The 16,392-nt window shown below is 42.9% G+C and overlaps 1 long non-coding RNA gene across 1 annotated transcript in view; it reads right to left on the bottom strand.

Moving 5' to 3' along the window:
* The window catches only part of LOC144770426 (uncharacterized), an 89,233-nt gene that overhangs the window by 25,611 nt on the left and 47,230 nt on the right, over nt 1–16,392 (bottom strand). The window contains exon 2 of the long non-coding RNA XR_013598892.1: nt 8,296–8,426. This is a non-coding gene — a long non-coding RNA (uncharacterized LOC144770426). The remainder of the gene's footprint in view (nt 1–8,295; nt 8,427–16,392) is intronic.

Here is a 16,392-nt window from a genome sequence, read left to right on the forward strand (position 1 = left end):
TGGCTTGCTGTGTCATAGATAGGCTGTCATCTATGATGACCCCAAGGTTTCTGACCTGAGAAGCTGGGGATGGAAGTTTACCTAATGACGACGCCCAATGGGGATCACTCCAGAGATCTTTACTATTCCCTAAGAGGAGAACCTCTGTTTTCTCCCCATTTAATTTAAGTTGGTTAGCCGACATCCAACTAAATATTTCATGAAGGCCTGTTTTTAATGCAGATGGAGCAGATGAGTCAGATTTAGAAAGTGAAAACAGGATTTGAGAATCATCTGCATAGGTCATTAAAATGAGACCAAAGTTTTCTGCAAGGTTGGCCAGTGGTCGTAAGTACAAATTAAAGAATAAAGGGCTCAGGATCGATCCTTGTGGTACACCATGAGGAGAGTGAAATACCTCAGAGCATGCCTCCGAAGAGGTGATCTGGAAGGTGCGGAGGGATAAGTATGATCTAATCCACTTCAGTGCTTTGCCTTCGACACCATTCTCCCCCAGCCTGCCAAGCAGTCTGGAGTGAGAAATAGTGTCGAAGGCCGCGCTTAGATCCAACAAGACCAATGCTACCGTTTGGCCATCATCCATGAGCTCCCTAATCTTTTCTGTGACCCCGAGCAGGGCCGTCTCAGTGGAGTAACCACTCCTAAACCCAGACTGGGACGGGTGAAGAAGGTCATTATTTTCCACATAAGTTGAAAGAGCCTTATGAATGTGCCTCTCCAAAATTTTAGAAAAAGCAGGCAGTAATGAGATTGGACGATAATTGGCCAATATCTTAGGATCTGCGACCGTCTACTCATCATCTCACTGTATCCGGCTGATATGTTGCTTTTTATTTGAGAGCCCCATATTCATCTGGCATCAGTGCTGCGGGAGTACATACGGTATGCCAGATTATCCGGGTTACACATCAACTGGTCTAAGTCGGTGGTACTACCACTGACCAAAACCACACACCTGCATGAGCTGGAACTTCCTCTTGAGTAGGCAATGGACTTGGTTAAATATTTGGGGATCTGGGTTCACTGCGATCCAGACAGGGTCATTTGTGAGAATTATGGCACCACTGTCACATTGCTGGACCAACAAATTGACAGATGGGTTTGACGACCGCTTTCACTCGCCGATCGTATTGCAATAATAAAAATGGTGGTACTGCCTAAATTTCTATATCTGTTCAATAACATACCAATCCCTCTCTCCCAGCATTTTTAAAAACACTACGCTCGCTACTTCTCTGTCTGATTTAGGGTGGAAGACAGGCCCGAGTAAGCTGGCGTACACTAACCCTATATTATAAGCATGGGGGATTTGGGGTGCCAGATCTCTATGTCTATTATCTGTGCGCACACGCACCATACACTCATTTTTGGTTCACTGATCACAATTTCATCCCACATGTGGCGATGGAACACTGGGATGCGCATCCAATCCCATTAAGCTCCATTTTAACGCACAAGAGCAGACTCACTCCAACACTACTTTCAACACTATTAACACCACAATCGCAGCCTGGAAGGCACTGGCGAGATTGGCCGGGAAACTACCAGTGTACTCTCCGCTACTACCTATTGCCTATCATGAGAACCTGTCCGTGAAGCATGAGAAGGAAGCTAAGCATATACTGGCTCAGGCAGGCATTGATAAAATGCAGAATCTATACCCCAATGGCACTTTCTTGACATCTGATGACACAGATTATATTCAGCATCAGACTCTACTATTCACATTCTTGATACACAGACTGAGGAAAGCAGCAGCACATGCCTTTTATCCAAGGTTCCCCGCGGAGCCTCCAAAATCCCTTGCATTACATGTCTTACTTACTAGTCCCACTCGAAACAAACTTGTCACTAAATTATATTGCACCGTTAGAGAAGACAGGGCCCTTCCTGATGATAAAAGTCTGGAAAAATGGAACGAATATCTGGACCCCCCAATCTCACAGCACGATTGGGGGTGCTGTTGTAGCCTGACTGGAGCTCTCACGTCCAACGGGAATTTGCTCATTATACATTTTACATTCCTTCATCAGGTTTACCATACGCCTCACAGACTTTTTAGGTTTGGTTTACGTGACACAGACACAAGTATGCAATGTGGTGCATTGAGTGCAGACTCCCGGCACCTATCCTGTGCTTGTGGGCAGGTGAGAGCATATTGGGTTGCGGTGGTCATTACATTGTCAAAAATCTTTGAGGTGGCTGTGCCCTGCATGCCACAGGTGTGTTTATTGGGTTTACTCCTCTTTTTAAAAGGGGCAAGGGAAAGCTGGCATGTGTAGCACTGCTTATTGCTAAGCGGCAAGTGGCGATGACGTGGAACAGCAGAAGAAGTCCCATGCCTGAACTGTGGATTAGAGACTTGATATATTGCAGGGAGAACTTAGTCCTATATGCGGAGGAGTTGCCTATGACCTCCCGTCTGAATGATATTTGGGTGCCTTTACTGATTTATTTACGCACAGATGACTGACCACCTAGACAGGATACTGTGACTACGTCACTAATGAACAGAGTTAATGTATATGATGTATGGCAGTCATAACTAGCATGAGAGATAACAACCAGGGCACTTTAACCAACCAACTGTTTTTATCACAATGGAATAATCATATAAAGCGAAATAGTGTGAGTAGGTCTAATTAAAATATTTTTTATTATGAATTATATAAACAAAGAAAAGTCAATCATACGGAATATATAATTCAAATCTTAAAATCATAGACACAATATTTTGTAACAAATTAATAAAGGCATAAAAATACAATCAGTGCTATACAATATATCAACAGAGAAAATCAATCATATCAATTATATCATACAAATCATGAAACTAGACACAAGTTATTAATCAACAAATTAATAAAATGTATAAAAAGACAATCAATACATGAAAGAAACATCAATTCAAAATTTAAAAAGTGGCATAACTATACAGAATCTGCCTCTTTATTTGGTAAGATATAGTCACAGGTTTTTGGTTGTGATGTATTTGTTTTGGATTTTGATATTTGACATCATTTCCTTCTATGTACAAGGTGTGAACTGTATAAGACGTTATGAAAAGCCACAATAACAAAATGAATAAAAAAAATGTATGTCCAGCATTATATGCTAGATGAAGGACAATTCATTTAAGTTCAATGTGGACAAAACCGAGGTGCTAGTCTTCAGATCACAGAATTCCATCTAGCTCTAATACCTGGTGGCCTGCAGATTGCGGTCCCCTTCCTGTACCAGTCAAAATTGAAAAATAATCTGGTGGTCACATTTGACGAAGGTTTGACTTTTGATGTCCAGGTTAGTTAGACTCCCCTGTGCAGCAGTAAGGAACCAATACATCCACTCCCCTGAGTGTATGAAATGGTGCACCAACTTCTCTGCAACCCTTTTGTTTGTTTGTGTGACTCATCTAAGGGACTTTGAGAGTAAAGTGGTGCATTTACCATCTACATTGAACTAAGCTATTTCTACCATTTTGAAGTCATATTTTTATTACAGTATTCTGGATTTTTGTCGTTTGGTCTTGTGTTAAATCTAGTAAAGATTACTAATTTTTCTAAACTGGTGTGGTGTCCATTTGTAGTGTTTTCACGTATTACTGTATGTGTTCACAAATGCTTTACACACTGCCTCTGAGGTAAGCCTGTCTGCTCTTGCCGAGCTACCAAGGGGGGGACCAGGGCTTATTATAGAAGTGTAACCCCCTTATCCTGACTAGAAGCAAGTGTCCCTATTTGGTCAAAGGTACCTACCTCTGCTAACTAAAGACCCCCAGTTCTAATATGGGTGTTTTTTTGTGTTGTGTTTTAATTTATTGTTTTGATAATGCTAAATACTTTACACACTTTTTTCTTAAATTAAGCTTGACTAATCTGTGACATAGCTGCCAGGTGCTGTGTCCAGCATTATTTATTGAATTTGTGCGTTGAACACAACAAGATCTTGAATGTATTACTTAGGAAGGACTCACACCCTCCCTAAAGAGTAACCCATTTTATTACAGACAGAATTTTCCAATCTAGTAAAACAAATGTCATGTATGAGACTCAGGGCCTGATTACGATCTTGGCGGATGGGATACTCTGTCACCAATTTGATGGATATATTGTCCATTTTATTACAAGCTCCATCATATCCTATGGAACTTGTAATACGGCTGACAGGATGTCTGTAATGTTTGTAACTGAGAACCCCATCTGTCAAGATCGTTATCATGCCCTCTGTGTTCTAAAGAGTATCCTTTGTTTTATGGGCAGTCAGTAAAGCAAAGATCTGTTGAAACAGCAGAGACTCGTGGAGACCCAGATAGTGGTGTTACAATAGTCAGTCTTAGGTAAATGTTGAGATTACTTCAGCTTTAAGTTTGCAATCCTGACTGAGCGGAAAAAGGTTAAACACTTTACTATCAGTATCATCCCAAACAACAGCAGATGAGCAGTAAAATAGAACAAAGAGCACTATTCGAACAATGAGATTTCATTAATGGGTGTCTGGAAAATATTTTGACCTGCATTACAGATAGCGGTGAGCATGGGGGAATACCAACAAACTGTAATAAACTCTCACAAAAACGTATGCACCAGTGGTCTACACCATGGGTAGCAAGGAGTATTTACAGGAATCTCAACAAAAGCTGTTATGATAAAGAGTGTAGGGCAGCCAAGAATACGCTGAAATGGGTGTACAATGAGTGGCATACCTATAAAGGAGAAGAGCAATCTTTTTAGGGTCATAAGGAGAGAATACAAAGCGCTACTCAGAGGTAGGAAACTGAACTATCAGTGAGAATTGTGGCAAGACCTGATCAAGGCAGCAGAAAAAAAGGATACCACATCCTTTGGGAGGAAAATCACTGGAATATTCAGAGAAGGTCCAGAACCACAGGAAAACCACATTCAGAACAGACCTGTGCAGACCATTATAAGACCATATTTGTTTCAGTGGTGACTATACACTAGCTCTAGTCAATTGCAATGTCCCCCCACTAACAGAGCAGTTAAACATTCTGTGCCCAGAATTACGAAAAGCAATCCTGGACCAGAAGGCCAATAAATCACCCGGTCCAGACTGCATAACTGTCAACATGTTTCTCCTGGACAACAAAGCTTGGTCTGTGGCCCTGACCAAGATATTCAACGCTGTCCCAAGATCAAATAATGTTCTACATTGATGGTGATCTGACATCATAATCCCTTTCCACAAAAAAGGAAGTATGTTGCTACCATCTAATTACAGGCCAGTATCGCTTTTGGCCAGGGCTGGGAACATTTTGGGGCATGTCCTCCTGAACAGACTGCAGGTTTGGGTGGGCAACAATACTGTCCTCATTGATGTTCAGCCTGGGTTACACAAGGGCAATAGTACAATCTATCAAGCAATAACACAATTTCTAGTATGGTTCAAATAGACAAAGATACTAAAGCGCCCGCTCTATTTGTACTTTATCATTCTCAAATCAGCCTACGATCTGGTGAACAGAAAAAAATTATGCGAAAGCGAGTAAGGAGTTGAGAAACATCTCTTGCAAACCATCAAAATACTGCATAAAGACACACATGCTTGTATTTGCTAAGAAAGTAGCGGAAAATGCACTCCCTGTTGTGACATCTGCTCAGAGGTGCATTAGGGATGTGCCCTCTCCCCACTATTGTTCTCCAACAATGCCAAAGAATTCCTTTCTCAGGGGGGACACAGACTTGCCGAATCTGACTAACTAAAAAATAGTTATCCTCCTGTTTGCAGATCATACAGTAATGCAGTTAAGGTCTATGACTATTTTGGCGATCTCTTAACAACACGTTGTACTGGTGTGACCACATTGATAAGGCAGCTGCCACTCTGCAATGGTCTGCCAATGCAATCCTGAGGCTCAAGATCTGCTGCTGCTTACTGAGCGTCGCTCCTCAAGTATACAAGCAAAAAGCAGAGGCAGCAGCAAGTTACGGTGCAGAATTAAAGGGATATGGCAAGAGCAAACAGCATCAAAAGATGGAAATGACTTTCGTGAAATTTCTATTACATCGGAGCCATGGAACAGAACTTCTTCCGCTGTATTTGGAACTGGGCCTGGTCCCTAATTCTTAGCTCTTAGCTTTAGCTCTAGCCCTGGTCCTGTATTGGTTATACTTAAACTGTAATAACCTTAGAGAGTCCTATCTTAGAGCAATGCTTGAAGTGTCCTCTGAGTGGAAAATCAACCATAATCCCTGGACAAGCTATGTGAGAAACTGCCTCCAAAATCTTGGCCTTGAGCATATTTGGCTAGTACCATTGCTGACATGGAAAAATAAACATTTTTGCACGCTAAACTTAAGGCTGGTATTGGCACAGCATACTCGTCCATTTGAACTTGCAACTATCTGCACACAAAACACACCCTGGGCATGGAGCAATATCTGAATGGCATCAGCCCTATAAGACATTTATACTTAAAATTCCATCTAGGCAGTTACATCAACTCTGAACTCTGTGATGGCAAAGTAAGTGGCACGAAGTCAATAATGCACTTTATGTTATTTTGTACTAAGATTAAGCATTTAAATATTAAATGGCTAATCTCATTGTTTAAACAATTTTCAATCTGATCTTGTACAGACGCACTAGCACCAGAGCAGAATTATGAGCCTTGCACACGTCTATGTCAGGTTACATTATGGGAGCCTGGTCCATCACAGGAAGAGCACAGAGTCATTACTATGCCTACTGATCAAATATACTCTCACTTAATTGGGACTGATTTTAATGGGATTTCATTGATATAGCTTGTGTAACTGGAAAGATTTATAATTATTTTTGTATATTATGGCATAAATTTGCTAATAAAGATTGATGATGAAGATGACTTCAGCGTGAGACAATTCTGGGTTGAAAGTCCACATTTTAAATTGAAGTGGTACCATATGACAAGTAATGCAGGCATACCAATAAGTTTTGCCACCAGAAAAAGGTCATGATCCAGCAAGGCACCAGGAGATTTAACTTGACAGTTGGCAACTGCATAGTGCCAGTGATGTTTTTCGGTGATTAATTGTTCATTTTTGCCCTAATTCAGTTTTAAAAAGTTACTGTTCATCTACTGCACTATAACAGCGAGGATTTTGAAACTAATTGCAGTGTAGTTTGGCCAAGATAAACAATTAATTCTCATCTGCAGTGCTTTTACACGAGCCTTGTAAAAGTATTAGGGACAGAGAGGAGCCTTGGAGATCTCGCACTTCTTTTCATGTTTGAAATGGTGGTATGGTCACAGAGTGAACGTGGATGTCCAAATGCAAGAAAGCCAAGCAGCGACTGTGTCTAATATTTCCACCTCCCTGAGCCTGGTCTCAAGAATGTAACGATCCATCATATTGAACACAGAGAACAGATTCAATAGGATCATGCCCACTGTGTCCCAATCATCCACAATAGTTTTTAATGACTGTTATTATTTTCTGTTTCCCTTCCTAGTGAAAAGTAATTTCCATTGGTTAAAAACAATGGAAAGCTTCCAAAAAGATGGGAAACTGTTTGGTCACAATTCTTTCAAGAATATTCACCATAAAGAGAAGTTTAGTAAAAGTTCTTCTCTGCACCAATTAAGTACTAATTGAGACGATGGATAATTTCTCCTTCGTTCCAATGTGCTGAAATGACACCGAAGGATAAGAAGAGATTCGGAATTACCATCAGATGAGAGGCGAAATGGATCCAGCAAGGTTCACTTGACTTGATACCTGGTTTTTACATTCCTAATTTATCATAGATCCTTCTAAGGCAATATGTCTGTGGGTGTGACGGTCTTTTTGTAAAAAATGTTTCTAAGAATTGAAAAAGCTACCATAAGGAGTCCTTGAAGTAGTAATACACATTTCTGAAAAATCAGATCTACCAGATAATCAGGTTTCACCTTGGAGATATTTGATAATATATTAGGAAGATATAATGTATGCACCCTCCCACTTAACATATTGGTCATGTAAGTTTTTCAGTACATGTTAAATCCAGGGGAATAGTGTACAACAATTTGGATGCTGAGTTCATTTTAACATAATGAATTGGCCAACGGCCAAGCATATGAAAAGACTGTTGTCTTCACAATGATATCTATAGCTTCAGGCACAAGTTTAAAGTTGTGATGTACAGTGTTAATGTTGTAGCTGTTTCCCTTGCATATTTGGACTTTATTTTCCAGTTGTCTGAGTGTGACACCATTTTAAATAGGTAATTTGGGCCACATCCGGCACATACGAACAGCACATTATTCTTATAATACCTTCCAAATACATGTTTAGTACTAAAAGTGAAACTTACTCTTTTAAGATACCCCATGCCAGTGCATACAGGCACAATAATAGAAGAACTCCTGTTACTGCTAAAAGTGCAGGAAACCAGCTTTCAGGATTCCAAACATATGCATACTTGAACACCACTGATGTAGTCACCTGTCAATAAGAGAAACATATGTTAATAAATAAAGAATGTTGGCACGTAACCTCACTGTTCCACTAAACTATATGAAGATTGTGAACTCTGACTGGTATGTGTAAAAAAAATCAGAAAGTATTTTAGTGCTTCATGGGTTGGTCTAAAAAAATTAAGCATTTATATTGCAAAAAACAAATCCTATGCAAGATATAAAAGTAAGCAAATTTTAGTTTCACTTCTTTTCATTGGAAAACAATCTTCAAAGTTACTCATGTACTAAAGAAAACCACATTAACCCCTGTTTTTCAATCATGGACAATTATTACATCTATTAATTTTGCGGTTTAACAGTACATTGCAAGTAACCCTTCTGTAACTTCAGAGTACAAACGAAGTTAGACAAATAGTCCAGATGGAGACAAAGGCAAATAAAGGGTGAGTATGTCACTTTGGTAAGGAAGGTTCACATAGCTGACAATATGAGATTAGGACCCTTGGTCTCCTCAAAGGCTCTTCTATGAAGTGAATCTGAATTTTTCAGTTTTTAATGGAAATCATTTTATTCAGCTCTCAGGGAGGTGCCCAGGACTTGCAACGGTCTTGTACCTTGTACTCCCAGGGATATCCCTCCATGTATTTAAAAGACCATTAGTGGATCAAGTTAGCAGCAGACAAGTGAAGGTTTCTATCTGGGGTTTAGCATGTATTTATCTTCTGAAGGTATTTTGGAACTTATATCCAGAACACTGTGTGAATGGCACAAACAATCTTGCATTTAATCCTCTTTGAGTGGTAGCCAGCAAAGAGCTGTCTGAGCAGTCTTTAAGTGCTCACACTTGCATACATTGATGTATATTTGGGAAATCTTGTTGTGTATCTTTCAAATCAGTGTTTTCCAGAAACCACTATAAATGAAATTGCAGGTGCCCAGGTGATATATGAGGAGGGATTTGGCTAGTTCGACCTAATAGTCGGTTCAGAGTAATGGGATTTTGCAGGGGAGACAGTGGTAGAGATTCATCCCTATGACCTCGTCATGGCGTCTATAATAATTTAGAATCAAACAGAATTCACATTTTACTGGCTTGTATGGTGTTCAATGGTGTGTTTCAAGACTCTGAGATAAATAGAAAGGAGATGTTCTTGCTTTCACCATTATTGACAATATTAGTCTTGGGTCCATTTATGCATAGCAAAGTCATCTTTTATCCAGTGAATGACATTGTCTAAGCACCGGGTAATTTTTCAAGACTTGTTTAGGTTGTTACATATATGGAAATTGATTTGTGTGTCTTCTGTGTGCATTTGGAAGTGTATTTAATACGTTTGAGAAGCTGAGGTGTGGAGCATTAATACATGCTGAACAAGAGGCAGGACAGAGAGGCTCATTGGAGAATACCACAATATTCTGGATATGTGGATGATTCCGTTGTTCTGTTTCTGTTCTGCCTTCATGTCTCCACTGATAAAGATAGTCTTTACTCTCAACAAGGTATGCAGTGTGTCTCTTCTCCCTAAGACACTTGTCAGGCTTTCAGTGTATAGTGCATAGAAGTAGGAATTAGGGTTTTAAGTTCTAGATAATATTTTAAATTACATTTTAACCCCTTCGGGGCTGATGACGAGCTGGGCTCGTCATGGCGTAGCCTCCTCGCACGCTCATGACGAGCCCAGCTCGTCATGAGCCCCACCCTCGGGGGAAGCGCCAGCGCTCCCTCCGAGTCTGCCTGATTTTTTTTGTTTTTGCGGGGATGGCAGGGGAAGACCTTCCCCTGCCTCCCCCCGCCCTCCCCGCCCACGTCATCAATGACGTCAGCGCGCGAGGCGCGCTGACGTCACCGGAGGCTTCCTTTGTTTACAGACGCGCAGGGAAGCCATTTGCTTCCTGCGCGTCGTTGCACAAAGAGGTTCGTTTTGCGGCTGGGGCGGGGGGGATTGTGATGCAACTTGCATCGAGGGAAAGGAAAGGCTTTTCCTTTCCCTCGGTGGCATTTTAGAGGTTTCCTGCTGCACGATCGTGCGATCGTGCAGCAGGAATGTTAGGGATTTTTTTTTTTTTTGGTTTTGTGATCAGTTTCTTAGTTCGGGGAGCGGACCCTTGGGGAAGGGTCGCTCCCCTTGTTGGGGGAACATTATCTATGAAGTCTTCTCTTGGCTGCAATGTTGTGGAAAGGCCGTTTTTTGTACAAAAATGCTGATGGGGGTCATTTATAAAGTAAAATGATAGTGCTTATTGTAATGAAGGATGCAAGTGCCTCTGTCCTTCATTACTTATACTGATGTGTGTTTCTGAAGTGGCTAAAAAACACACCTGTGCTCCCTAGGCAAAGCTCACTAGTGTTTTTGGCCTGATGAATGTTTTTTTTTGTGTGCTGCTTTTCAAACACATGCTTTGTCTCCAGTGACCATGTGTGTGTTACTATGCCATGTGCGAAGGGGTCCCTTGAGTGAGCTGTCCATCATAGTGGGAAGCTCACAAATGTTTTTGGGCTGTTGATTGTTACCTGAATTTGTGCTGCAACTCTAGCGCCATCTTTGTCTCCATTGACCATGTGTGCGTTACTATGCAACTGCACAAATGTGCGCAGGGGTCCCTTGAGTGAGCTGTCCATCATAGTGGGAAGCTCACAAATGTTTTTGTGTTGATGATTGTTTTCCTGAGTTTGTGCCGCAACTCGAGCGCCATCTCCAGTGTCCATGTGTGCGTTACTATGCAATTGCACAGATGTGCGCAGGGGTCCCTTGTGTGAGCTGTCCATCATAGTGCTTGGTGTATGCACGAAACATGTCGACGATAGGAGTTGATAGGTACATCTGGACACATTACGTTTAGGGCAGCCTATCTTTCCACCCCGTTTATTACCACCTAGAGGCAAGAATAAAGTTTATTGTAAACCTACTGGGCAGGTATTTCACACATCACATAGTCCACTCCTCAAATACACATGCACCACACATAGTCTAATAAAGTGCTCCTACGTAACTTTCGCAAGTCGCAGCACGCCCCAGCCCGTAGAGGACTGGGATGGCCCCAATGATGAAGCATGTCACCGTGGGGCAACCCTGGTGAGTGAGGGGACACCTAAAAGAGGAGCATTTCTCCCCTTTTTTGTACACAATACCATATTTTCACAATCGACCCCAGTGTGTGTTGGTTGTTATCTGAATAAACTAGCAAGGCTCTTAGGTATCTGGAAACAGAGACCATTTGTTCATCATAGTGGGAAGTTCACAAATGTTTTTGGGCTGATGATTGCTTTCCTGAGTTTGTGCTGCAACTCGAGCCCCATCTTTGTCTCCAGTGTCCATGTGTGCGTTACTATGCAATTGCACAGATGTGCGCAGGGGTCCCTTGTGTGAGCTGTGAATCATAGTGGGAAGGTCACAAATGTTTTTGGGCTGATTAATGTTTTCCTGAATTTGTGCTGCAACTCGAGCGCTTGCTTTGTCTCCAGTGTCCGTGTGTGTTACTATGCCATCGCACCAATGTGTGCACAGGTCCCTTGAGTGAGCTGTCCATCATAGTGGGTAAATTTAGGAAAGATGGTGCACTCCGCTAGTTGGTGGGCGTTGCCAATAGGGGATCTTCTGTGTGAGTTCACATGCCTCTTATGTGTATAAATGGTCAGAGACTGTTGAGAGCAGCAGATGGGGAGAAAGAAGCTCCTGGTCATAGGAACTGTTTTAGGATTGCGCTTGTGAAAATCAAGGATGCAAGTGCCTCTGTCCAGCATCGCAGTTAACCACAGTAATTCTGTTGTCCCCCTCCCCATGAGAATCCCTGATGATGTCAGCGCGCACAGCACGCGCCAACATCTTCAGGGATTCCCAGGCGGTCGGGAAGCCATTTGCTTCCTGCGCCTGGAGGTGTTAGGTTGGTTTTGAGATATTTGGGGGGGTTTGCAAAGAGGCATCAGGGGAGAGGTAAGTGATTTTCCTCTCTTCTGATGTCTCTTTGCAGGGCATTTCTGGCTCACGGTCGCGCACAGCATTGCGATTGTGCGGTGGAAATGCCCCCACTAGCACCAGGGATTTTATTTTAGATTGCAGGAAGTGACCCATTGTGCAAGGGTCGCTTTCAGGTGGGTCGGATTTTAAATTTAGATTTTCTGGCCTCCCCCCCCCGGTGGGCAAATCAACCCGTACTTTTGTCCGTTTTGCCCTTTTTGATGGCCCATCTGTGTGGATGTGATTTTGGGGGTAAATTTGTGTATTGTTTATTCATTTGTTATGTTGTTTGTGAAATGTAGTATTAAATTATTTTTTTTCTTCTTTGTTTTTGATCCAGGCTTTTGCTGTTTGTATTGGTGTAGGTTGTGGTTCGGTTAATGCTGGTTTTGCAGCTTGTGTAGTTGCATGTGTTTGGTAAGTAAATGTTTTTTGTACTATTTTTCCTAGATAAATGTGTTGTTATGAAAAGTGAAGTTATTGCTGTTTGTGTGGCTTTGTGTTTCTTGATTGTTAACTTTTTTTTTGTATTGCTGCTTGATGTGTACTTTGTCTAATCTATACTTGTTTTTTTTTCTTTCCAGTGGGATTTCCTTTCTTTTTGCTGTGTTTCAGCAGAGTAGGTGCTGGTGAGTCTTCTTATATTTGGTTAGATTTGAATTGTTTTTGAGTGTATTGATTTTTGTGTGAAGACTCTACCTTGTTTACTTCTTCCTTTGCACAGTGTAGGTTGTTGTTCACTTGTGTGTGTAGTCTTCTTGATTTGTAAGGATAATGGCTGCTCGCAGGATTACTGCTAAGCAGGTTGTTAGTTTGCTTTTTGAGTCTTCCTCTGACCATGGTCCAGACACTGACTCCGATTCGGAGCTTGAGTTAGGTGCAGAAGATTCAGGCAGTGAGTTTTCTCTTCGCATGGTATCATCGGATGATGATTCTTCTTCTAGTGCTGATGAAGTGCCTGTGGTAGAGAGGGACATTGATGTGCCGGTAGAGAGGGAAGAGCCATGTGAGCGGCAGCCTAGGTCCTCAAGGTTTCCCTTTTTTTCTCGTCAGGAACAGGCAAGTGTGGTAAAGGCTGCGCCCAAAAGGTTACACATTGCTGTGGTGCGCCAAAGGTTATCTGGTGCTGCTAGTCTTCCTGTTGTTGAGCAGCATGAGGCATCTGGTGCTGCTAGTCTTTCTGTTGTTGTTGAGCAGCAAGTGGCATCTGGGGATGCGAGTTCTTCTGTTGATGTTGAGATGCAAGAGGCAGCTGGGGATGTGAGTTCTTCTGTTGGTGAAGAGATGCAAAATGTATCTGGGGATGCTAGTATTCCTGTTGGTGTAGTGAGGCAAGAGGCATCTGGGGATGCTAGTGTTCCCGTTGATGTAGTGCAGCAAGAGGCATCTGGCCTGCAGGCTAGGGTGGCTTCTTCTCCTCATGTTAGTGATGACGTCTGGGTTGCCCCTGGCATGGTGCAGCCAGAATTGCCAGACTTCACTGGTGTTCCAGGGTGTAGAGTGGATACTGACAATTTTTTGCCAATTCAATATTTTCAATTGTTTTTTGACGATGAGTTTTTGCAGGAGATTGTGGAGCAAACTAATTTGTATGCAGAGCAGTATTTGAGGGACCACAGTGCCAGCCTTAAGCCCCATTCCAGAGCTACCCATTGGTCTCCCACATATGTTGAAGAGATGAAGAAGTTTTTGGGATTAACTTTTTTGATGGGCTTGCTAAGGAAGCCATCAATGTCTTCTTATTGGTCCACTAGTCCCTTGATGGCAACATCTATATTTCCAGCAGTTATGACTCGTGATCGATATATGCTTCTTCTTCGCATGATGCATTTTGTTGATAATGATTTAGCGTTGCCACGCGATCACCCTGATTGTGACCGTCTTTTTAAGATTCGGCCTGTCCTTGATCACTTTGTTGATCGTTTTCCTGAGATGTTTGCACCTGGAAGAGAAATAGCTGTGGACGAGTCTTTGGTGTTGTTCAAGGGCTGCTTGGTTTTTAGGCAATACATTCCTAGTAAGAGGGCACGCTATGGCATCAAACTGTATATGCTGTGTGACAGTGAGACTGGATATGTTTATAATTTCAGGGTGTACACCGGTAAGGATTCCAGCATTAACACTTCTGCTTGTCGGTCCACTTTTGGAGTGACTGAGAAAATTGTGTGGGAACTAGGTAGACGATTATTTAACAAAGGCCACCATTTATATGTAGATAACTTCTACACTAGTGTGCGTTTGTTCAAGGAGTTGGCCAAAGTGGGCACTGTTGCATGTGGCACGATGCGCAGTAACCGGAAAGGTTTTCCAATAGAACTTGTTCGCAAAAGGCTTGTGCGGGGACAGTCGATGTGCATTGCGATGTGGGAAGCTTCTAGCTGTGAAGTTTTCAGACAGGAGAGATGTTTACATGCTGACTACTATCCATGACGAAAGCACTGAAGCTCTGCCAGTTCGGGGTGAGACTGCTGAAGTGCGTAAACCTGTGTGCATTTTAGACTATAATAGGCACATGGGTGGTGTTGACAGAGTAGATCAGAGGTTGGAACCTTATGCTGCTCTTCGAAAGGCTTACGTTTGGTACAAGAAGTTGGCTATCCATCTTTTCCACTTGGCATCCTTTAATGCTTTTGTTGTTTTCCAGAAATCTTGTCCTGAGTCAAAGATGCCTTTTGTTAAGTTTCAGGAGACTATAATAGGCAGCCTTGTACTAGTGGAACAGGCAATTGTGCCAAGATTTGGAGTGGTGGAGGAAGTGGCTAGACTGAAAGATCGCCACTTTCCAGAATACATTCCTCCCACAACTGCAAAAGACAATCCCACTAAAAGATGTAGAGTCTGTTGGCGAAGAGAAGTGCGGAGGGAGTCTCGTATGCACTGTCCTGACTGTCCTTCAAATCCTGGATTGTGTGTGCCAGCTTGTTTTAAATCGTACCGCACACAAAAGAAGTTTTGGGAGTTTCATTGAGCTTGTAAGTGTACTGTCTGGTTTGTTTTCTGTAATATTTTTTTGTTTGCTTTTAGGTTTGCATTAGTGCAAAGCATTTAGGTTTTGAATTTGTGTTAGCAGATTTGTAGGTTTCTACATTTGATTTGTGGTATTTCTTTAAAAAATTCTAATTTCGATGGTGGTGTGTGCAGGATTGTGCTTGGATTGTTGGTGTGCGTGGACAGGCGCTTGGCTGGTGGTGTGCGTGGTCTGGTGCTTGGCTGGCATAGTGCATGGATTGGAGTTGTGCTGGGGGGGTGAGTGGATTTTTGCTTGGCTGGCGGAGTGCATGGTTAGGTGCTTGGCTGGTGGTGTGAGTGGATGGCGCTTGGCTGGTGGTGTGCGTGGTCTGGTGCTTGGCTGGCATAGTGCATGGATTGGAGTTGTGCTGGGGGGGTGCGTGGATTTTTGCTTGGCTGGCGGAGTGTATGGTTAGGTGCTTGGCTGGCGGTGTGAGTGGAGTGGTGCTTGGCTGGCGGTGTGTGTGGAGTGGTGCTTGGCTGGCATAGTGCATGGATTGGAGTTGTGCTGGGGGGGGTGAGTGGATTTTTGCTTGGCTGGCGGAGTGCATGGTTAGGTGCTTGGCTGGTGGTGTGAGTGGATGGCGCTTGGCTGGTGGTGTGCGTGGTCTGGTGCTTGGCTGGCATAGTGCATGGATTGGAGTTGTGCTGGGGGGGTGCGTGGATTTTTGCTTGGCTGGCGGAGTGTATGGTTAGGTGCTTGGCTGGCGGTGTGAGTGGAGTGGTGCTTGGCTGGCGGTGTGTGTGGAGTGGTGCTTGGCTGGCGGCGTGTGTGGAGTGGTGCTTGGATGGTGTTGTGTTTGTGGAGTGGCGCTTGGCTGGTGGTGTGCGTGGAGTGATGCTTGGCTGGTGGTGTGTGTGGAGTGGTAGTTGGCTGTCGGTGTGCGCTGAGTGGTGTTTGGCTGGCAGTGTGCATGGTCTGGTGCTTGGATGGTGGTGTGGGTGGACTGGCGCTCGGCAGGCGGTGTGTGAGTAGTTACTTTCTGTTGGTCACTACACACACTGCTAGTTGAGTGACACTCCACA

Source organism: Lissotriton helveticus, chromosome 1_1 (genome assembly GCF_964261635.1).
Source record: "Lissotriton helveticus chromosome 1_1, aLisHel1.1, whole genome shotgun sequence".
NCBI classification, from domain to species: domain Eukaryota; kingdom Metazoa; phylum Chordata; class Amphibia; order Caudata; family Salamandridae; genus Lissotriton; species Lissotriton helveticus.